At 43.0% G+C, this 19,646-nt stretch overlaps 28 non-coding genes and 1 pseudogene across 28 annotated transcripts; all 29 read left to right on the top strand.

Annotated features, from left to right (window-relative positions):
• Positions 1 to 246: 246 nt before the first annotated feature.
• LOC124257894 lies at positions 247 to 410 on the top strand. The gene has a single exon (XR_006893422.1). It is a non-coding gene; the product is annotated as a U1 spliceosomal RNA (small nuclear RNA).
• Positions 411 to 873: 463 nt separating this feature from the next.
• On the top strand, positions 874 to 1,036 carry LOC124257909. The gene has a single exon (XR_006893432.1). It is a non-coding gene; the product is annotated as a U1 spliceosomal RNA (small nuclear RNA).
• A 462-nt stretch (positions 1,037 to 1,498) lies between these two features.
• LOC124257932 lies at positions 1,499 to 1,660 on the top strand. Its single transcript, XR_006893454.1, has one exon. It is a non-coding gene; the product is annotated as a U1 spliceosomal RNA (small nuclear RNA).
• A 462-nt stretch (positions 1,661 to 2,122) lies between these two features.
• Positions 2,123 to 2,286, top strand: LOC124257886. The gene has a single exon (XR_006893415.1). It is a non-coding gene; the product is annotated as a U1 spliceosomal RNA (small nuclear RNA).
• A 462-nt stretch (positions 2,287 to 2,748) lies between these two features.
• On the top strand, positions 2,749 to 2,910 carry LOC124257874. Its single transcript, XR_006893403.1, has one exon. It is a non-coding gene; the product is annotated as a U1 spliceosomal RNA (small nuclear RNA).
• Positions 2,911 to 3,373: 463 nt separating this feature from the next.
• LOC124257872 lies at positions 3,374 to 3,535 on the top strand. Its single transcript, XR_006893402.1, has one exon. It is a non-coding gene; the product is annotated as a U1 spliceosomal RNA (small nuclear RNA).
• Positions 3,536 to 4,002: 467 nt separating this feature from the next.
• LOC124257908 lies at positions 4,003 to 4,165 on the top strand. The gene has a single exon (XR_006893431.1). It is a non-coding gene; the product is annotated as a U1 spliceosomal RNA (small nuclear RNA).
• A 465-nt stretch (positions 4,166 to 4,630) lies between these two features.
• LOC124257931 lies at positions 4,631 to 4,792 on the top strand. The gene has a single exon (XR_006893453.1). It is a non-coding gene; the product is annotated as a U1 spliceosomal RNA (small nuclear RNA).
• A 465-nt stretch (positions 4,793 to 5,257) lies between these two features.
• On the top strand, positions 5,258 to 5,419 carry LOC124257871. The gene has a single exon (XR_006893401.1). It is a non-coding gene; the product is annotated as a U1 spliceosomal RNA (small nuclear RNA).
• A 463-nt stretch (positions 5,420 to 5,882) lies between these two features.
• LOC124257930 lies at positions 5,883 to 6,044 on the top strand. Its single transcript, XR_006893452.1, has one exon. It is a non-coding gene; the product is annotated as a U1 spliceosomal RNA (small nuclear RNA).
• Positions 6,045 to 6,508: 464 nt separating this feature from the next.
• Positions 6,509 to 6,670, top strand: LOC124257869. The gene has a single exon (XR_006893399.1). It is a non-coding gene; the product is annotated as a U1 spliceosomal RNA (small nuclear RNA).
• A 464-nt stretch (positions 6,671 to 7,134) lies between these two features.
• On the top strand, positions 7,135 to 7,295 carry LOC124257881. The gene has a single exon (XR_006893410.1). It is a non-coding gene; the product is annotated as a U1 spliceosomal RNA (small nuclear RNA).
• A 463-nt stretch (positions 7,296 to 7,758) lies between these two features.
• On the top strand, positions 7,759 to 7,919 carry LOC124257947. Its single transcript, XR_006893468.1, has one exon. It is a non-coding gene; the product is annotated as a U1 spliceosomal RNA (small nuclear RNA).
• Positions 7,920 to 8,383: 464 nt separating this feature from the next.
• Positions 8,384 to 8,545, top strand: LOC124257929. The gene has a single exon (XR_006893451.1). It is a non-coding gene; the product is annotated as a U1 spliceosomal RNA (small nuclear RNA).
• A 463-nt stretch (positions 8,546 to 9,008) lies between these two features.
• LOC124257928 lies at positions 9,009 to 9,170 on the top strand. Its single transcript, XR_006893450.1, has one exon. It is a non-coding gene; the product is annotated as a U1 spliceosomal RNA (small nuclear RNA).
• Positions 9,171 to 9,635: 465 nt separating this feature from the next.
• On the top strand, positions 9,636 to 9,797 carry LOC124257868. The gene has a single exon (XR_006893398.1). It is a non-coding gene; the product is annotated as a U1 spliceosomal RNA (small nuclear RNA).
• Positions 9,798 to 10,260: 463 nt separating this feature from the next.
• Positions 10,261 to 10,422, top strand: LOC124257927. Its single transcript, XR_006893449.1, has one exon. It is a non-coding gene; the product is annotated as a U1 spliceosomal RNA (small nuclear RNA).
• A 464-nt stretch (positions 10,423 to 10,886) lies between these two features.
• LOC124257926 lies at positions 10,887 to 11,048 on the top strand. The gene has a single exon (XR_006893448.1). It is a non-coding gene; the product is annotated as a U1 spliceosomal RNA (small nuclear RNA).
• Positions 11,049 to 11,512: 464 nt separating this feature from the next.
• Positions 11,513 to 11,674, top strand: LOC124257925. Its single transcript, XR_006893447.1, has one exon. It is a non-coding gene; the product is annotated as a U1 spliceosomal RNA (small nuclear RNA).
• A 464-nt stretch (positions 11,675 to 12,138) lies between these two features.
• On the top strand, positions 12,139 to 12,300 carry LOC124257924. The gene has a single exon (XR_006893446.1). It is a non-coding gene; the product is annotated as a U1 spliceosomal RNA (small nuclear RNA).
• Positions 12,301 to 12,765: 465 nt separating this feature from the next.
• LOC124257867 lies at positions 12,766 to 12,927 on the top strand. The gene has a single exon (XR_006893396.1). It is a non-coding gene; the product is annotated as a U1 spliceosomal RNA (small nuclear RNA).
• Positions 12,928 to 14,980: 2,053 nt separating this feature from the next.
• Positions 14,981 to 15,118, top strand: LOC124257898 (annotated as a pseudogene).
• Positions 15,119 to 15,582: 464 nt separating this feature from the next.
• LOC124257882 lies at positions 15,583 to 15,746 on the top strand. The gene has a single exon (XR_006893411.1). It is a non-coding gene; the product is annotated as a U1 spliceosomal RNA (small nuclear RNA).
• A 465-nt stretch (positions 15,747 to 16,211) lies between these two features.
• On the top strand, positions 16,212 to 16,372 carry LOC124257880. The gene has a single exon (XR_006893409.1). It is a non-coding gene; the product is annotated as a U1 spliceosomal RNA (small nuclear RNA).
• A 464-nt stretch (positions 16,373 to 16,836) lies between these two features.
• Positions 16,837 to 16,998, top strand: LOC124257866. The gene has a single exon (XR_006893395.1). It is a non-coding gene; the product is annotated as a U1 spliceosomal RNA (small nuclear RNA).
• A 463-nt stretch (positions 16,999 to 17,461) lies between these two features.
• Positions 17,462 to 17,623, top strand: LOC124257923. The gene has a single exon (XR_006893445.1). It is a non-coding gene; the product is annotated as a U1 spliceosomal RNA (small nuclear RNA).
• A 464-nt stretch (positions 17,624 to 18,087) lies between these two features.
• On the top strand, positions 18,088 to 18,249 carry LOC124257865. Its single transcript, XR_006893394.1, has one exon. It is a non-coding gene; the product is annotated as a U1 spliceosomal RNA (small nuclear RNA).
• A 464-nt stretch (positions 18,250 to 18,713) lies between these two features.
• On the top strand, positions 18,714 to 18,873 carry LOC124257890. The gene has a single exon (XR_006893418.1). It is a non-coding gene; the product is annotated as a U1 spliceosomal RNA (small nuclear RNA).
• A 463-nt stretch (positions 18,874 to 19,336) lies between these two features.
• On the top strand, positions 19,337 to 19,497 carry LOC124257879. The gene has a single exon (XR_006893408.1). It is a non-coding gene; the product is annotated as a U1 spliceosomal RNA (small nuclear RNA).
• Positions 19,498 to 19,646: the final 149 nt, after the last annotated feature.

The following is a 19,646-nucleotide window of genomic DNA, read 5'->3' as shown; positions in this document are numbered from 1 at the left end:
TTGTCTCCCCTGCGTCCCGGACATGAGGAGAGCGTTTATACAGCTTAAATGTAAATAAACCCCGTTCTGTGTGGTTTTCTCTATCAGTATTTTTTTCATAAAGTGAATGTGCTAATGTAGTGTCCTGTACATTAAACAGTATGAACAAGAAACCTGTCATGAAATATATGTGAAGCGTTGTTTAACAGACACCCGAGTGGGGTGAAGCCAGGATGATGTAAATGAAAACTGCGGCCAGGGAAAAGCATACTTACCTGGCACAGGCTTTACAGTGATCCGCAAGGCTGTGGGCCCGGGGCGAGACCTTTCCATTGCACATCGGCTTGGTTGACCCCTGCGATCGTCCCAAATGTGGACGACTCGGGTGCGCAATTTATAAGTGTGGGGGACTGCGTTCGCGCTCTCCCCTTTAAAAACAAACCAAAAATAGAAATTTTACTTCCAAACTTTTCCCCTCTCAAAGTCACTTTCAGATGATTGTTTTTCCAGGGAGGTTTTCAAGCTCTATACCTTGAATGTGTATGTGTCAAGCTATATACTTAAGCAAAGAATCTATTTCATTCAACTCTGACTTGAATATATTTCAGATGGGATCCCATTGAGAGCCAGTTGTGTTTTGACTGTCAAGTTGTCTCCCCTGCGTCCCGGACATGAGGAGAGCGTTTATACAGCTTAAATGTAAATAAACCCCGTTCTGTGTGGTTTTCTCTATCAGTATTTTTTCATAAAGTGAATGTGCTAATGTAGTGTCCTGTACATTAAACAGTATGAACAAGAAACCTGTCATGAAATATATGTGAAGCGTTGTTTAACAGACACCCGAGTGGGGTGAAGCCAGGATGATGTAAATGAAAACTGCGGCCAGGGAAAAGCATACTTACCTGGCACAGGCTTTACAGTGATCCGCAAGGCTGTGGGCCCGGGCGAGACCTTTCCATTGCACATCGGCTTGGTTGACCCCTGCGATCGTCCCAAATGTGGACGACTCGGGTGCGCAATTTATAAGTGTGGGGGACTGCGTTCGCGCTCTCCCCTTTAAAACAAACCAAAATAGAAATTTTACTTCCAAACTTTTCCCCTCTCAAAGTCACTTTCAGATGATTGTTTTTCCAGGGAGGTTTTCAAGCTCTATACCTTGAATGTGTATGTGTCAAGCTATATACTTAAGCAAAAGAATCTATTTCATTCAACTCTGACTTGAATATATTTCAGATGGGATCCCATTGAGAGCCAGTTGTGTTTTGACTGTCAAGTTGTCTCCCCTGCGTCCCGGACATGAGGAGAGCGTTTATACAGCTTAAATGTAAATAAACCCCGTTCTGTGTGGTTTTCTCTATCAGTATTTTTTCATAAAGTGAATGTGCTAATGTAGTGTCCTGTACATTAAACAGTATGAACAAGAAACCTGTCATGAAATATATGTGAAGCGTTGTTTAACAGACACCCGAGTGGGGTGAAGCCAGGATGATGTAAATGAAAACTGCGGCCAGGGAAAAGCATACTTACCTGGCACAGGCTTTACAGTGATCCGCAAGGCTGTGGGCCCGGGGCGAGACCTTTCCATTGCACATCGGCTTGGTTGACCCCTGCGATCGTCCCAAATGTGGACGACTCGGGTGCGCAATTTATAAGTGTGGGGACTGCGTTCGCGCTCTCCCCTTTAAAACAAACCAAAATAGAAATTTTACTTCCAAACTTTTCCCCTCTCAAAGTCACTTTCAGATGATTGTTTTCCAGGGAGGTTTTCAAGCTCTATACCTTGAATGTGTATGTGTCAAGCTATATACTTAAGCAAAAGAATCTATTTCATTCAACTCTGACTTGAATATATTTCAGATGGGATCCCATTGAGAGCCAGTTGTGTTTTGACTGTCAAGTTGTCTCCCCTGCGTCCCGGACATGAGGAGAGCGTTTATACAGCTTAAATGTAAATAAACCCCGTTCTGTGTGGTTTTCTCTATCAGTATTTTTTCATAAAGTGAATGTGCTAATGTAGTGTCCTGTACATTAAACAGTATGAACAAGAAACCTGTCATGAAATATATGTGAAGCGTTGTTTAACAGACACCCGAGTGGGGTGAAGCCAGGATGATGTAAATGAAAACTGCGGCCAGGGAAAAGCATACTTACCTGGCACAGGCTTTACAGTGATCCGCAAGGCTGTGGGCCCGGGGCGAGACCTTTCCATTGCACATCGGCTTGGTTGACCCCTGCGATCGTCCCAAATGTGGACGACTCGGGTGCGCAATTATAAGTGTGGGGGGACTGCGTTCGCGCTCTCCCCTTTAAAACAAACCAAAATAGAAATTTTACTTCCAAACTTTTCCCCTCTCAAAGTCACTTTCAGATGATTGTTTTTCCAGGGAGGTTTTCAAGCTCTATACCTTGAATGTGTATGTGTCAAGCTATATACTTAAGCAAAAGAATCTATTTCATTCAACTCTGACTTGAATATATTTCAGATGGGATCCCATTGAGAGCCAGTTGTGTTTTGACTGTCAAGTTGTCTCCCCTGCGTCCCGGACATGAGGAGAGCGTTTATACAGCTTAAATGTAAATAAACCCCGTTCTGTGTGGTTTTCTCTATCAGTATTTTTTCATAAAGTGAATGTGCTAATGTAGTGTCCTGTACATTAAACAGTATGAACAAGAAACCTGTCATGAAATATATGTGAAGCGTTGTTTAACAGACACCCGAGTGGGGTGAAGCCAGGATGATGTAAATGAAAACTGCGGCCAGGGAAAAGCATACTTACCTGGCACAGGCTTTACAGTGATCCGCAAGGCTGTGGGCCCGGGGCGAGACCTTTCCATTGCACATCGGCTTGGTTGACCCCTGCGATCGTCCCAAATGTGGACGACTCGGGTGCGCAATTTATAAGTGTGGGGACTGCGTTCGCGCTCTCCCTTTAAAAACAAACCAAAATAGAAATTTTACTTCCAAACTTTTCCCCTCTCAAAGTCACTTTCAGATGATTGTTTTTCCAGGGAGGTTTTCAAGCTCTATACCTTGAATGTGTATGTGTCAAGCTATATACTTAAGCAAAAGAATCTATTTCATTCAACTCTGACTTGAATATATTTCAGATGGGATCCCATTGAGAGCCAGTTGTGTTTTGACTGTCAAGTTGTCTCCCCTGCGTCCCGGACATGAGGAGAGCGTTTATACAGCTTAAATGTAAATAAACCCCGTTCTGTGTGGTTTTCTCTATCAGTATTTTTTCATAAAGTGAATGTGCTAATGTAGTGTCCTGTACATTAAACAGTATGAACAAGAAACCTGTCATGAAATATATGTGAAGCGTTGTTTAACAGACACCCGAGTGGGGTGAAGCCAGGATGATGTAAATGAAAACTGCGGCCAGGGAAAAGCATACTTACCTGGCACAGGCTTTACAGTGATCCGCAAGGCTGTGGGCCCGGGGCGAGACCTTTCCATTGCACATCGGCTTGGTTGACCCCTGCGATCGTCCCAAATGTGGACGACTCGGGTGCGCAATTTATAAGTGTGGGGACTGCGTTCGCGCTCTCCCTTTAAAAACAAACCAAAAATAGAAATTTTACTTCCAAACTTTTCCCCTCTCAAAGTCACTTTCAGATGATTGTTTTTCCAGGGAGGTTTTCAAGCTCTATACCTTGAATGTGTATGTGTCAAGCTATATACTTAAGCAAAAGAATCTATTTCATTCAACTCTGACTTGAATATATTTCAGATGGGATCCCATTGAGAGCCAGTTGTGTTTTGACTGTCAAGTTGTCTCCCCTGCGTCCCGGACATGAGGAGAGCGTTTATACAGCTTAAATGTAAATAAACCCCGTTCTGTGTGGTTTTCTCTATCAGTATTTTTTTCATAAAGTGAATGTGCTAATGTAGTGTCCTGTACATTAAACAGTATGAACAAGAAACCTGTCATGAAATATATGTGAAGCGTTGTTTAACAGACACCCGAGTGGGGTGAAGCCAGGATGATGTAAATGAAAACTGCGCGGCCAGGGAAAAGCATACTTACCTGGCACAGGCTTTACAGTGATCCGCAAGGCTGTGGGCCCGGGCGAGACCTTTCCATTGCACATCGGCTTGGTTGACCCCTGCGATCGTCCCAAATGTGGACGACTCGGGTGCGCAATTTATAAGTGTGGGGGACTGCGTTCGCGCTCTCCCCTTTAAAAACAAACCAAAAATAGAAATTTTACTTCCAAACTTTTCCCCTCTCAAAGTCACTTTCAGATGATTGTTTTTCCAGGGAGGTTTTCAAGCTCTATACCTTGAATGTGTATGTGTCAAGCTATATACTTAAGCAAAAGAATCTATTTCATTCAACTCTGACTTGAATATATTTCAGATGGGATCCCATTGAGAGCCAGTTGTGTTTTGACTGTCAAGTTGTCTCCCCTGCGTCCCGGACATGAGGAGAGCGTTTATACAGCTTAAATGTAAATAAACCCCGTTCTGTGTGGTTTTCTCTATCAGTATTTTTTTCATAAAGTGAATGTGCTAATGTAGTGTCCTGTACATTAAACAGTATGAACAAGAAACCTGTCATGAAATATATGTGAAGCGTTGTTTAACAGACACCCGAGTGGGGTGAAGCCAGGATGATGTAAATGAAAACTGCGGCCAGGGAAAAGCATACTTACCTGGCACAGGCTTTACAGTGATCCGCAAGGCTGTGGGCCCGGGGCGAGACCTTTCCATTGCACATCGGCTTGGTTGACCCCTGCGATCGTCCCAAATGTGGACGACTCGGGTGCGCAATTTATAAGTGTGGGGACTGCGTTCGCGCTCTCCCCTTAAAAACAAACCAAAAATAGAAATTTTACTTCCAAACTTTTCCCCTCTCAAAGTCACTTTCAGATGATTGTTTTTCCAGGGAGGTTTTCAAGCTCTATACCTTGAATGTGTATGTGTCAAGCTATATACTTAAGCAAAAGAATCTATTTCATTCAACTCTGACTTGAATATATTTCAGATGGGATCCCATTGAGAGCCAGTTGTGTTTTGACTGTCAAGTTGTCTCCCCTGCGTCCCGGACATGAGGAGAGCGTTTATACAGCTTAAATGTAAATAAACCCCGTTCTGTGTGGTTTTCTCTATCAGTATTTTTTTCATAAAGTGAATGTGCTAATGTAGTGTCCTGTACATTAAACAGTATGAACAAGAAACCTGTCATGAAATATATGTGAAGCGTTGTTTAACAGACACCCGAGTGGGGTGAAGCCAGGATGATGTAAATGAAAACTGCGGCCAGGGAAAAGCATACTTACCTGGCACAGGCTTTACAGTGATCCGCAAGGCTGTGGGCCCGGGGCGAGACCTTTCCATTGCACATCGGCTTGGTTGACCCCTGCGATCGTCCCAAATGTGGACGACTCGGGTGCGCAATTTATAAGTGTGGGGACTGCGTTCGCGCTCTCCCTTTAAAACAAACCAAAAATAGAAATTTTACTTCCAAACTTTTCCCCTCTCAAAGTCACTTTCAGATGATTGTTTTTCCAGGGAGGTTTTCAAGCTCTATACCTTGAATGTGTATGTGTCAAGCTATATACTTAAGCAAAAGAATCTATTTCATTCAACTCTGACTTGAATATATTTCAGATGGGATCCCATTGAGAGCCAGTTGTGTTTTGACTGTCAAGTTGTCTCCCCTGCGTCCCGGACATGAGGAGAGCGTTTATACAGCTTAAATGTAAATAAACCCCGTTCTGTGTGGTTTTCTCTATCAGTATTTTTTCATAAAGTGAATGTGCTAATGTAGTGTCCTGTACATTAAACAGTATGAACAAGAAACCTGTCATGAAATATATGTGAAGCGTTGTTTAACAGACACCCGAGTGGGGTGAAGCCAGGATGATGTAAATGAAAACTGCGGCCAGGGAAAAGCATACTTACCTGGCACAGGCTTTACAGTGATCCGCAAGGCTGTGGGCCCGGGGCGAGACCTTTCCATTGCACATCGGCTTGGTTGACCCCTGCGATCGTCCCAAATGTGGACGACTCGGGTGCGCAATTTATAAGTGTGGGGACTGCGTTCGCGCTCTCCCCTTTAAAACAAACCAAAAATAGAAATTTTACTTCCAAACTTTTCCCCTCTCAAAGTCACTTTCAGATGATTGTTTTTCCAGGGAGGTTTTCAAGCTCTATACCTTGAATGTGTATGTGTCAAGCTATATACTTAAGCAAAAGAATCTATTTCATTCAACTCTGACTTGAATATATTTCAGATGGGATCCCATTGAGAGCCAGTTGTGTTTTGACTGTCAAGTTGTCTCCCCTGCGTCCCGGACATGAGGAGAGCGTTTATACAGCTTAAATGTAAATAAACCCCGTTCTGTGTGGTTTTCTCTATCAGTATTTTTTCATAAAGTGAATGTGCTAATGTAGTGTCCTGTACATTAAACAGTATGAACAAGAAACCTGTCATGAAATATATGTGAAGCGTTGTTTAACAGACACCCGAGTGGGGTGAAGCCAGGATGATGTAAATGAAAACTGCGGCCAGGGAAAAGCATACTTACCTGGCACAGGCTTTACAGTGATCCGCAAGGCTGTGGGCCCGGGGCGAGACCTTTCCATTGCACATCGGCTTGGTTGACCCCTGCGATCGTCCCAAATGTGGACGACTCGGGTGCGCAATTTATAAGTGTGGGGACTGCGTTCGCGCTCTCCCTTTAAAACAAAACCAAAAATAGAAATTTTACTTCCAAACTTTTCCCCTCTCAAAGTCACTTTCAGATGATTGTTTTTCCAGGGAGGTTTTCAAGCTCTATACCTTGAATGTGTATGTGTCAAGCTATATACTTAAGCAAAAGAATCTATTTCATTCAACTCTGACTTGAATATATTTCAGATGGGATCCCATTGAGAGCCAGTTGTGTTTTGACTGTCAAGTTGTCTCCCCTGCGTCCCGGACATGAGGAGAGCGTTTATACAGCTTAAATGTAAATAAACCCCGTTCTGTGTGGTTTTCTCTATCAGTATTTTTTCATAAAGTGAATGTGCTAATGTAGTGTCCTGTACATTAAACAGTATGAACAAGAAACCTGTCATGAAATATATGTGAAGCGTTGTTTAACAGACACCCGAGTGGGGTGAAGCCAGGATGATGTAAATGAAAACTGCGGCCAGGGAAAAGCATACTTACCTGGCACAGGCTTTACAGTGATCCGCAAGGCTGTGGGCCCGGGCGAGACCTTTCCATTGCACATCGGCTTGGTTGACCCCTGCGATCGTCCCAAATGTGGACGACTCGGGTGCGCAATTTATAAGTGTGGGGACTGCGTTCGCGCTCTCCCTTTAAAACAAACCAAAAATAGAAATTTTACTTCCAAACTTTTCCCCTCTCAAAGTCACTTTCAGATGATTGTTTTTCCAGGGAGGTTTTCAAGCTCTATACCTTGAATGTGTATGTGTCAAGCTATATACTTAAGCAAAAGAATCTATTTCATTCAACTCTGACTTGAATATATTTCAGATGGGATCCCATTGAGAGCCAGTTGTGTTTTGACTGTCAAGTTGTCTCCCCTGCGTCCCGGACATGAGGAGAGCGTTTATACAGCTTAAATGTAAATAAACCCCGTTCTGTGTGGTTTTCTCTATCAGTATTTTTTCATAAAGTGAATGTGCTAATGTAGTGTCCTGTACATTAAACAGTATGAACAAGAAACCTGTCATGAAATATATGTGAAGCGTTGTTTAACAGACACCCGAGTGGGGTGAAGCCAGGATGATGTAAATGAAAACTGCGGCCAGGGAAAAGCATACTTACCTGGCACAGGCTTTACAGTGATCCGCAAGGCTGTGGGCCCGGGCGAGACCTTTCCATTGCACATCGGCTTGGTTGACCCCTGCGATCGTCCCAAATGTGGACGACTCGGGTGCGCAATTTATAAGTGTGGGGACTGCGTTCGCGCTCTCCCCTTTAAAACAAACCAAAAATAGAAATTTTACTTCCAAACTTTTCCCCTCTCAAAGTCACTTTCAGATGATTGTTTTTCCAGGGAGGTTTTCAAGCTCTATACCTTGAATGTGTATGTGTCAAGCTATATACTTAAGCAAAAGAATCTATTTCATTCAACTCTGACTTGAATATATTTCAGATGGGATCCCATTGAGAGCCAGTTGTGTTTTGACTGTCAAGTTGTCTCCCCTGCGTCCCGGACATGAGGAGAGCGTTTATACAGCTTAAATGTAAATAAACCCCGTTCTGTGTGGTTTTCTCTATCAGTATTTTTTCATAAAGTGAATGTGCTAATGTAGTGTCCTGTACATTAAACAGTATGAACAAGAAACCTGTCATGAAATATATGTGAAGCGTTGTTTAACAGACACCCGAGTGGGGTGAAGCCAGGATGATGTAAATGAAAACTGCGGCCAGGGAAAAGCATACTTACCTGGCACAGGCTTTACAGTGATCCGCAAGGCTGTGGGCCCGGGGCGAGACCTTTCCATTGCACATCGGCTTGGTTGACCCCTGCGATCGTCCCAAATGTGGACGACTCGGGTGCGCAATTTATAAGTGTGGGGACTGCGTTCGCGCTCTCCCCTTTAAAACAAACCAAAAATAGAAATTTTACTTCCAAACTTTTCCCCTCTCAAAGTCACTTTCAGATGATTGTTTTTCAGGGGGGTTTTCAAGCTCTATACCTTGAATGTGTATGTGTCAAGCTATATACTTAAGCAAAAGAATCTATTTCATTCAACTCTGACTTGAATATATTTCAGATGGGATCCCATTGAGAGCCAGTTGTGTTTTGACTGTCAAGTTGTCTCCCCTGCGTCCCGGACATGAGGAGAGCGTTTATACAGCTTAAATGTAAATAAACCCCGTTCTGTGTGGTTTTCTCTATCAGTATTTTTTCATAAAGTGAATGTGCTAATGTAGTGTCCTGTACATTAAACAGTATGAACAAGAAACCTGTCATGAAATATATGTGAAGCGTTGTTTAACAGACACCCGAGTGGGGTGAAGCCAGGATGATGTAAATGAAAACTGCGGCCAGGGAAAAGCATACTTACCTGGCACAGGCTTTACAGTGATCCGCAAGGCTGTGGGCCCGGGGCGAGACCTTTCCATTGCACATCGGCTTGGTTGACCCCTGCGATCGTCCCAAATGTGGACGACTCGGGTGCGCAATTTATAAGTGTGGGGACTGCGTTCGCGCTCTCCCCTTAAAAACAAACCAAAAATAGAAATTTTACTTCCAAACTTTTCCCCTCTCAAAGTCACTTTCAGATGATTGTTTTTCCAGGGAGGTTTTCAAGCTCTATACCTTGAATGTGTATGTGTCAAGCTATATACTTAAGCAAAAGAATCTATTTCATTCAACTCTGACTTGAATATATTTCAGATGGGATCCCATTGAGAGCCAGTTGTGTTTTGACTGTCAAGTTGTCTCCCCTGCGTCCCGGACATGAGGAGAGCGTTTATACAGCTTAAATGTAAATAAACCCCGTTCTGTGTGGTTTTCTCTATCAGTATTTTTTTCATAAAGTGAATGTGCTAATGTAGTGTCCTGTACATTAAACAGTATGAACAAGAAACCTGTCATGAAATATATGTGAAGCGTTGTTTAACAGACACCCGAGTGGGGTGAAGCCAGGATGATGTAAATGAAAACTGCGGCCAGGGAAAAGCATACTTACCTGGCACAGGCTTTACAGTGATCCGCAAGGCTGTGGGCCCGGGGCGAGACCTTTCCATTGCACATCGGCTTGGTTGACCCCTGCGATCGTCCCAAATGTGGACGACTCGGGTGCGCAATTTATAAGTGTGGGGACTGCGTTCGCGCTCTCCCTTTAAAAACAAACCAAAATAGAAATTTTACTTCCAAACTTTTCCCCTCTCAAAGTCACTTTCAGATGATTGTTTTTCCAGGGAGGTTTTCAAGCTCTATACCTTGAATGTGTATGTGTCAAGCTATATACTTAAGCAAAAGAATCTATTTCATTCAACTCTGACTTGAATATATTTCAGATGGGATCCCATTGAGAGCCAGTTGTGTTTTGACTGTCAAGTTGTCTCCCCTGCGTCCCGGACATGAGGAGAGCGTTTATACAGCTTAAATGTAAATAAACCCCGTTCTGTGTGGTTTTCTCTATCAGTATTTTTTCATAAAGTGAATGTGCTAATGTAGTGTCCTGTACATTAAACAGTATGAACAAGAAACCTGTCATGAAATATATGTGAAGCGTTGTTTAACAGACACCCGAGTGGGGTGAAGCCAGGATGATGTAAATGAAAACTGCGGCCAGGGAAAAGCATACTTACCTGGCACAGGCTTTACAGTGATCCGCAAGGCTGTGGGCCCGGGGCGAGACCTTTCCATTGCACATCGGCTTGGTTGACCCCTGCGATCGTCCCAAATGTGGACGACTCGGGTGCGCAATTTATAAGTGTGGGGACTGCGTTCGCGCTCTCCCCTTTAAAACAAACCAAAATAGAAATTTTACTTCCAAACTTTTCCCCTTCAAAGTCACTTTCAGATGATTGTTTTTCCAGGGAGGTTTTCAAGCTCTATACCTTGAATGTGTATGTGTCAAGCTATATACTTAAGCAAAAGAATCTATTTCATTCAACTCTGACTTGAATATATTTCAGATGGGATCCCATTGAGAGCCAGTTGTGTTTTGACTGTCAAGTTGTCTCCCCTGCGTCCCGGACATGAGGAGAGCGTTTATACAGCTTAAATGTAAATAAACCCCGTTCTGTGTGGTTTTCTCTATCAGTATTTTTTTTCATAAAGTGAATGTGCTAATGTAGTGTCCTGTACATTAAACAGTATGAACAAGAAACCTGTCATGAAATATATGTGAAGCGTTGTTTAACAGACACCCGAGTGGGGTGAAGCCAGGATGATGTAAATGAAAACTGCGGCCAGGGAAAAGCATACTTACCTGGCACAGGCTTTACAGTGATCCGCAAGGCTGTGGGCCCGGGGCGAGACCTTTCCATTGCACATCGGCTTGGTTGACCCCTGCGATCGTCCCAAATGTGGACGACTCGGGTGCGCAATTTATAAGTGTGGGGACTGCGTTCGCGCTCTCCCCTTTAAAACAAACCAAAAATAGAAATTTTACTTCAAAACTTTTCCCCTCTCAAAGTCACTTTCAGATGATTGTTTTTCCAGGGAGGTTTTCAAGCTCTATACCTTGAATGTGTATGTGTCAAGCTATATACTTAAGCAAAAGAATCTATTTCATTCAACTCTGACTTGAATATATTTCAGATGGGATCCCATTGAGAGCCAGTTGTGTTTTGACTGTCAAGTTGTCTCCCCTGCGTCCCGGACATGAGGAGAGCGTTTATACAGCTTAAATGTAAATAAACCCCGTTCTGTGTGGTTTTCTCTATCAGTATTTTTTCATAAAGTGAATGTGCTAATGTAGTGTCCTGTACATTAAACAGTATGAACAAGAAACCTGTCATGGAATATATGTGAAGCGTTGTTTAACAGACACCCGAGTGGGGTGAAGCCAGGATGATGTAAATGAAAACTGCGGCCAGGGAAAAGCATACTTACCTGGCACAGGCTTTACAGTGATCCGCAAGGCTGTGGGCCCGGGGCGAGACCTTTCCATTGCACATCGGCTTGGTTGACCCCTGCGATCGTCCCAAATGTGGACGACTCGGGTGCGCAATTTATAAGTGTGGGGACTGCGTTCGCGCTCTCCCCTTTAAAACAAACCAAAATAGAAATTTTACTTCCAAACTTTTCCCCTCTCAAAGTCACTTTCAGATGATTGTTTTTCCAGGGAGGTTTTCAAGCTCTATACCTTGAATGTGTATGTGTCAAGCTATATACTTAAGCAAAAGAATCTATTTCATTCAACTCTGACTTGAATATATTTCAGATGGGATCCCATTGAGAGCCAGTTGTGTTTTGACTGTCAAGTTGTCTCCCCTGCGTCCCGGACATGAGGAGAGCGTTTATACAGCTTAAATGTAAATAAACCCCGTTCTGTGTGGTTTTCTCTATCAGTATTTTTTTCATAAAGTGAATGTGCTAATGTAGTGTCCTGTACATTAAACAGTATGAACAAGAAACCTGTCATGGAATATATGTGAAGCGTTGTTTAACAGACACCCGAGTGGGGTGAAGCCAGGATGATGTAAATGAAAACTGCGGCCAGGGAAAAGCATACTTACCTGGCACAGGCTTTACAGTGATCCGCAAGGCTGTGGGCCCGGGGCGAGACCTTTCCATTGCACATCGGCTTGGTTGACCCCTGCGATCGTCCCAAATGTGGACGACTCGGGTGCGCAATTTATAAGTGTGGGGACTGCGTTCGCGCTCTCCCCTTTAAAAACAAACCAAAAATAGAAATTTTACTTCCAAACTTTTCCCCTCTCAAAGTCACTTTCAGATGATTGTTTTTCCAGGGAGGTTTTCAAGCTCTATACCTTGAATGTGTATGTGTCAAGCTATATACTTAAGCAAAAGAATCTATTTCATTCAACTCTGACTTGAATATATTTCAGATGGGATCCCATTGAGAGCCAGTTGTGTTTTGACTGTCAAGTTGTCTCCCCTGCGTCCCGGACATGAGGAGAGCGTTTATACAGCTTAAATGTAAATAAACCCCGTTCTGTGTGGTTTTCTCTATCAGTATTTTTTCATAAAGTGAATGTGCTAATGTAGTGTCCTGTACATTAAACAGTATGAACAAGAAACCTGTCATGGAATATATGTGAAGCGTTGTTTAACAGACACCCGAGTGGGGTGAAGCCAGGATGATGTAAATGAAAACTGCGGCCAGGGAAAAGCATACTTACCTGGCACAGGCTTTACAGTGATCCGCAAGGCTGTGGGCCCGGGGCGAGACCTTTCCATTGCACATCGGCTTGGTTGACCCCTGCGATCGTCCCAAATGTGGACGACTCGGGTGCGCAATTTATAAGTGTGGGGACTGCGTTCGCGCTCTCCCTTTAAAACAAACCAAAAATAGAAATTTTACTTCCAAACTTTTCCCCTCTCAAAGTCACTTTCAGATGATTGTTTTTCCAGGGAGGTTTTCAAGCTCTATACCTTGAATGTGTATGTGTCAAGCTATATACTTAAGCAAAAGAATCTATTTCATTCAACTCTGACTTGAATATATTTCAGATGGGATCCCATTGAGAGCCAGTTGTGTTTTGACTGTCAAGTTGTCTCCCCTGCGTTCCGGACATGAGGAGAGCGTTTATACAGCTTAAATGTAAATAAACCCCGTTCTGTGTGGTTTTCTCCATCAGTATTTTTTTCATAAAGTGAATGTGCTAATGTAGTGTCCTGTACATTAAACAGTATGAACAAGAAACCTGTCATGGAATATATGTGAAGCGTTGTTTAACAGACACCCGAGTGGGGTGAAGCCAGGATGATGTAAATGAAAACTGCGGCCAGGGAAAAGCATACTTACCTGGCACAGGCTTTCAGTGCTCCACAGGAAGTATCATCTCCAGTTTTTGGAGGGGTAAAAGTCTCATGTTACCAGTTTGATTTGTTCCTTGTATAACCTTTCTTGCTTACAGGTCTACGAGTGGGTATCAGTTCTTCAAACTGTGCGACTTTAAGTAGTCTCCCCTCACTTCACCATGTCCTATACAGCTACAGTCAACGCCGGACCTATTCCAGAGGAATTTATTGACAGGGAGGTCGAAAACAGGACAGTTCGGGTATTCACAAAGGCCAGAGTGTTTACTGTGCCTGAGTACATTGCTTTGTTAAAGTCAAGTGTACCAGACTTTTCTATGAATCATGTTGCTGGGATATGGAAGACTGAACAAGGACAAGTTTTTCTTACTATGGACTCAGAAGAAGAAGCCAGGCGCCTGACTGAGTTACAGAGTGTTGTGTTGGACAATGAGACAGTGTGGTTCTACGAGTTTGGCCGATACATAGTTCCTTTGCGGATACACTGGCTTCATGCTACAGTGAACTCTGACTTTCTGAAGGAATACTTTTCAAGTTTTGGAAACGTGTTGGATGTGTTCAGGGAATATGTGGATGTGGACGATGTCAAGGTATTCTCAGGTGTTCGGATTGTTCGAATGGAGGTGAATGACAAGGAAAAGGACAATATTCCTCATATTGTAAGGTTTGGAGACAAACAGTCAATTCTCATCACAGTTCCTGGACGAGCGCCCATATGTCTAAAGTGTCAAGGTGTTGGACATGTACGATCAAAGTGCCCTGGAACAGTTTCAACAGATAAGGAGCACAAGGACCAAACAGCTGTAACAGTTAAGGACAGTAACATTTCACAGGATAACAGACTCAGTGATTCTGATGGAGATGAAGATATGGAGAGTGTCCACAGCCAACAAGAACCTGTTTCACATATGCACAACAAGGACATAGTGACAGAGATGAAGGATATAAAGTCACAGGACAGTACAGCAGTGGACAAGACAGATGATTCAGAACTAAAGAGGAAACAGCCCTTGATTCAGGATACATCAGATGAGGAAAGGAACCTGAAAGAAAAGAGAAAGAAGAGTGTGTCAGAAGGAACAGCAGCTGTGGTTTCTCCCTCTACTAGACTGGAACAGAAACAGGTTAAGCAAAAAAGGAAGACAGCTGTAATAAGAGTACGGGCTACAAGAGTTGAAGGAGCTTCCTCTCCATTAGTGGAGGTGAATGAAACAGACGTGGATAACTACTTGAAACAGTTAACAGGAAGGACAGATTCGGAGTTAGTGATAATTAAGGAACGTATAGAGACAGAATTGAAAGAAAGAGGAAAACAGATTGTGATTCTGAGAGCATGTACCTACAATGTGAAAGACTTTAAGTACTATGTGACATAAGAGACACTATGTTTTAAATGTGACAAATCATAATTCCTATTTCTCTTCTTTAGACTATAAATGTTAGCAGCCTTCTTTTCACAACTGTGATAGGTTCATTTTAAGACTTAGAAAAGAAGGTTGATATGCACTGTCTGCGTTTGTAAAAGTTAACGGGAATAAACTTTATTAAAAACAAAAAAAAAAAAAAAAAAAAAACAAGGCTGTGGGCCCGGGGCGAGACCTTTCCATTGCACATCGGCTTGGTTGACCCCTGCGATCGTCCCAAATGTGGACGACTCGGGTGCGCAATTTATAAGTGTGGGGGACTGCGTTCGCGCTCTCCCCTTTAAAAACAAACCAAAAATAGAAATTTTACTTCAAAACTTTTCCCCCTTCAAAGTCACTTTCAGATGATTGTTTTTCCAGGGAGGTTTTCAAGCTCTATACCTTGAATGTGTATGTGTCAAGCTATATACTTAAGCAAAAGAATCTATTTCATTCAACTCTGACTTGAATATATTTCAGATGGGATCCCATTGAGAGCCAGTTGTGTTTTGACTGTCAAGTTGTCTCCCCTGCGTCCCGGACATGAGGAGAGCGTTTATACAGCTTAAATGTAAATAAACCCCGTTCTGTGTGGTTTTCTCTATCAGTATTTTTTCATAAAGTGAATGTGCTAATGTAGTGTCCTGTACATTAAACAGTATGAACAAGAAACCTGTCATGGAATATATGTGAAGCGTTGTTTAACAGACACCCGAGTGGGGTGAAGCCAGGATGATGTAAATGAAAACTGCGGCCAGGGAAAAGCATACTTACCTGGCACAGGCTTTACAGTGATCCGCAAGGCTGTGGGCCCGGGGCGAGACCTTTCCATTGCACATCGGCTTGGTTGACCCCTGCGATCGTCCCAAATGTGGACGACTCGGGTGCGCAATTTATAAGTGTGGGGGACTGCGTTCGCGCTCTCCCCTTTAAAAACAAACCAAAAATAGAAATTTTACTTCAAAACTTTTCCCCTCTCAAAGTCACTTTCAGATGATTGTTTTTCCAGGGAGGTTTTCAAGCTCTATACCTTGAATGTGTATGTGTCAAGCTATATACTTAAGCAAAAGAATCTATTTCATTCAACTCTGACTTGAATATATTTCAGATGGGATCCCATTGAGAGCCAGTTGTGTTTTGACTGTCAAGTTGTCTCCCCTGCGTCCCGGACATGAGGAGAGCGTTTATACAGCTTAAATGTAAATAAACCCCGTTCTGTGTGGTTTTCTCTATCAGTATTTTTTTCATAAAGTGAATGTGCTAATGTAGTGTCCTGTACATTAAACAGTATGAACAAGAAACCTGTCATGGAATATATGTGAAGCGTTGTTTAACAGACACCCGAGTGGGGTGAAGCCAGGATGATGTAAATGAAAACTGCGGCCAGGGAAAAGCATACTTACCTGGCACAGGCTTTACAGTGATCCGCAAGGCTGTGGGCCCGGGCGAGACCTTTCCATTGCACATCGGCTTGGTTGACCCCTGCGATCGTCCCAAATGTGGACGACTCGGGTGCGCAATTTATAAGTGTGGGGACTGCGTTCGCGCTCTCCCTTTTAAAACAAACCAAAAATAGAAATTTTACTTCAAAACTTTTCCCCTCTCAAAGTCACTTTCAGATGATTGTTTTTCCAGGGAGGTTTTCAAGCTCTATACCTTGAATGTGTATGTGTCAAGCTATATACTTAAGCAAAAGAATCTATTTCATTCAACTCTGACTTGAATATATTTCAGATGGGATCCCATTGAGAGCCAGTTGTGTTTTGACTGTCAAGTTGTCTCCCCTGCGTCCCGGACATGAGGAGAGCGTTTATACAGCTTAAATGTAAATAAACCCCGTTCTGTGTGGTTTTCTCTATCAGTATTTTTTCATAAAGTGAATGTGCTAATGTAGTGTCCTGTACATTAAACAGTATGAACAAGAAACCTGTCATGGAATATATGTGAAGCGTTGTTTAACAGACACCCGAGTGGGGTGAAGCCAGGATGATGTAAATGAAAACTGCGGCCAGGGAAAAGCATACTTACCTGGCACAGGCTTTACAGTGATCCGCAAGGCTGTGGGCCCGGGGCGAGACCTTTCCATTGCACATCGGCTTGGTTGACCCCTGCGATCGTCCCAAATGTGGACGACTCGGGTGCGCAATTTATAAGTGTGGGGACTGCGTTCGCGCTCTCCCTTTAAAAACAAACCAAAAATAGAAATTTTACTTCCAAACTTTTCCCCTTCAAAGTCACTTTCAGATGATTGTTTTTCCAGGGAGGTTTTCAAGCTCTATACCTTGAATGTGTATGTGTCAAGCTATATACTTAAGCAAAAGAATCTATTTCATTCAACTCTGACTTGAATATATTTCAGATGGGATCCCATTGAGAGCCAGTTGTGTTTTGACTGTCAAGTTGTCTCCCCTGCGTCCCGGACATGAGGAGAGCGTTTATACAGCTTAAATGTAAATAAACCCCGTTCTGTGTGGTTTTCTCTATCAGTATTTTTTCATAAAGTGAATGTGCTAATGTAGTGTCCTGTACATTAAACAGTATGAACAAGAAACCTGTCATGAAATATATGTGAAGCGTTGTTTAACAGACACCCGAGTGGGGTGAAGCCAGGATGATGTAAATGAAAACTGCGGCCAGGGAAAAGCATACTTACCTGGCACAGGCTTTACAGTGATCCGCAAGGCTGTGGGCCCGGGGCGAGACCTTTCCATTGCACATCGGCTTGGTTGACCCCTGCGATCGTCCCAAATGTGGACGACTCGGGTGCGCAATTTATAAGTGTGGGGACTGCGTTCGCGCTCTCCCCTTTAAAACAAACCAAAAATAGAAATTTTACTTCCAAACTTTTCCCCTCTCAAAGTCACTTTCAGATGATTGTTTTTCCAGGGAGGTTTTCAAGCTCTATACCTTGAATGTGTATGTGTCAAGCTATATACTTAAGCAAAAGAATCTATTTCATTCAACTCTGACTTGAATATATTTCAGATGGGATCCCATTGAGAGCCAGTTGTGTTTTGACTGTCAAGTTGTCTCCCCTGCGTCCCGGACATGAGGAGAGCGTTTATACAGCTTAAATGTAAATAAACCCCGTTCTGTGTGGTTTTCTCTATCAGTATTTTTTCATAAAGTGAATGTGCTAATGTAGTGTCCTGTACATTAAACAGTATGAACAAGAAACCTGTCATGAAATATATGTGAAGCGTTGTTTAACAGACACCCGAGTGGGGTGAAGCCAGGATGATGTAAATGAAAACTGCGGCCAGGGAAAAGCATACTTACCTGGCACAGGCTTTACAGTGATCCGCAAGGCTGTGGGCCCGGGGCGAGACCTTTCCATTGCACATCGGCTTGGTTGACCCCTGCGATCGTCCCAAATGTGGACGACTCGGGTGCGCAATTTATAAGTGTGGGGACTGCGTTCGCGCTCTCCCTTAAAAACAAACCAAAAATAGAAATTTTACTTCCAAACTTTTCCCCTCTCAAAGTCACTTTCAGATGATTGTTTTTCCAGGGAGGTTTTCAAGCTCTATACCTTGAATGTGTATGTGTCAAGCTATATACTTAAGCAAAAGAATCTATTTCATTCAACTCTGACTTGAATATATTTCAGATGGGATCCCATTGAGAGCCAGTTGTGTTTTGACTGTCAAGTTGTCTCCCCTGCGTCCCGGACATGAGGAGAGCGTTTATACAGCTTAAATGTAAATAAACCCCGTTCTGTGTGGTTTTCTCTATCAGTATTTTTTTCATAAAGTGAATGTGCTAATGTAGTGTCCTGTACATTAAACAGTATGAACAAGAAACCTGTCATGAAATATATGTGAAGCGTTGTTTAACAGACACCCGAGTGGGGTGAAGCCAGGATGATGTAAATGAAAACTGCGGCCAGGGAAAAGCATACTTACCTGGCACAGGCTTTACAGTGATCCGCAAGGCTGTGGGCCCGGGCGAGACCTTTCCATTGCACATCGGCTTGGTTGACCCTGCGATCGTCCCAAATGTGGACGACTCGGGTGCGCAATTTATAAGTGTGGGGACTGCGTTCGCGCTCTCCCCTTTAAAACAAACCAAAATAGAAATTTTACTTCCAAACTTTTCCCCTCTCAAAGTCACTTTCAGATGATTGTTTTTCCAGGGAGGTTTTCAAGCTCTATACCTTGAATGTGTATGTGTCAAGCTATATACTTAAGCAAAAGAATCTATTTCATTCAACTCTGACTTGAATATATTTCAGATGGGATCCCATTGAGAGCCAGTTGTGTTTTGACTGTCAAGTTGTCTCCCCTGCGTCCCGGACATGAGGAGAGCGTTTATACAGCTTAAATGTAAATAAACCCCGTTCTGTGTGGTTTTCTCTATCAGTATTTTTTCATAAAGTGAATGTGCTAATGTAGTGTCCTGTACATTAAACAGTATGAACAAGAAACCTGTCATGAAATATATGTGAAGCGTTGTTTAACAGACACCCGAGTGGGGTGAAGCCAGGATGATGTAAATGAAAACTGCGGCCAGGGAAAAGCATACTTACCTGGCACAGGCTTTACAGTGATCCGCAAGGCTGTGGGCCCGGGCGAGACCTTTCCATTGCACATCGGCTTGGTTGACCCCTGCGATCGTCCCAAATGTGGACGACTCGGGTGCGCAATTTATAAGTGTGGGGACTGCGTTCGCGCTCTCCCTTTAAAAACAAACCAAAAATAGAAATTTTACTTCCAAACTTTTCCCCTCTCAAAGTCACTTTCAGATGATTGTTTTTCCAGGGAGGTTTTCAAGCTCTATACCTTGAATGTGTATGTGTCAAGCTATATACTTAAGCAAAAGAATCTATTT

Source organism: Haliotis rubra, unplaced genomic scaffold (genome assembly GCF_003918875.1).
Source record: "Haliotis rubra isolate DU_JTF1 unplaced genomic scaffold, ASM391887v1 Scf677, whole genome shotgun sequence".
Taxonomy (NCBI): domain Eukaryota; kingdom Metazoa; phylum Mollusca; class Gastropoda; order Lepetellida; family Haliotidae; genus Haliotis; species Haliotis rubra.
The sequence above is the reverse complement of the archived record's forward strand: the minus strand, read 5'-3'. Positions and strand labels throughout refer to the sequence as shown.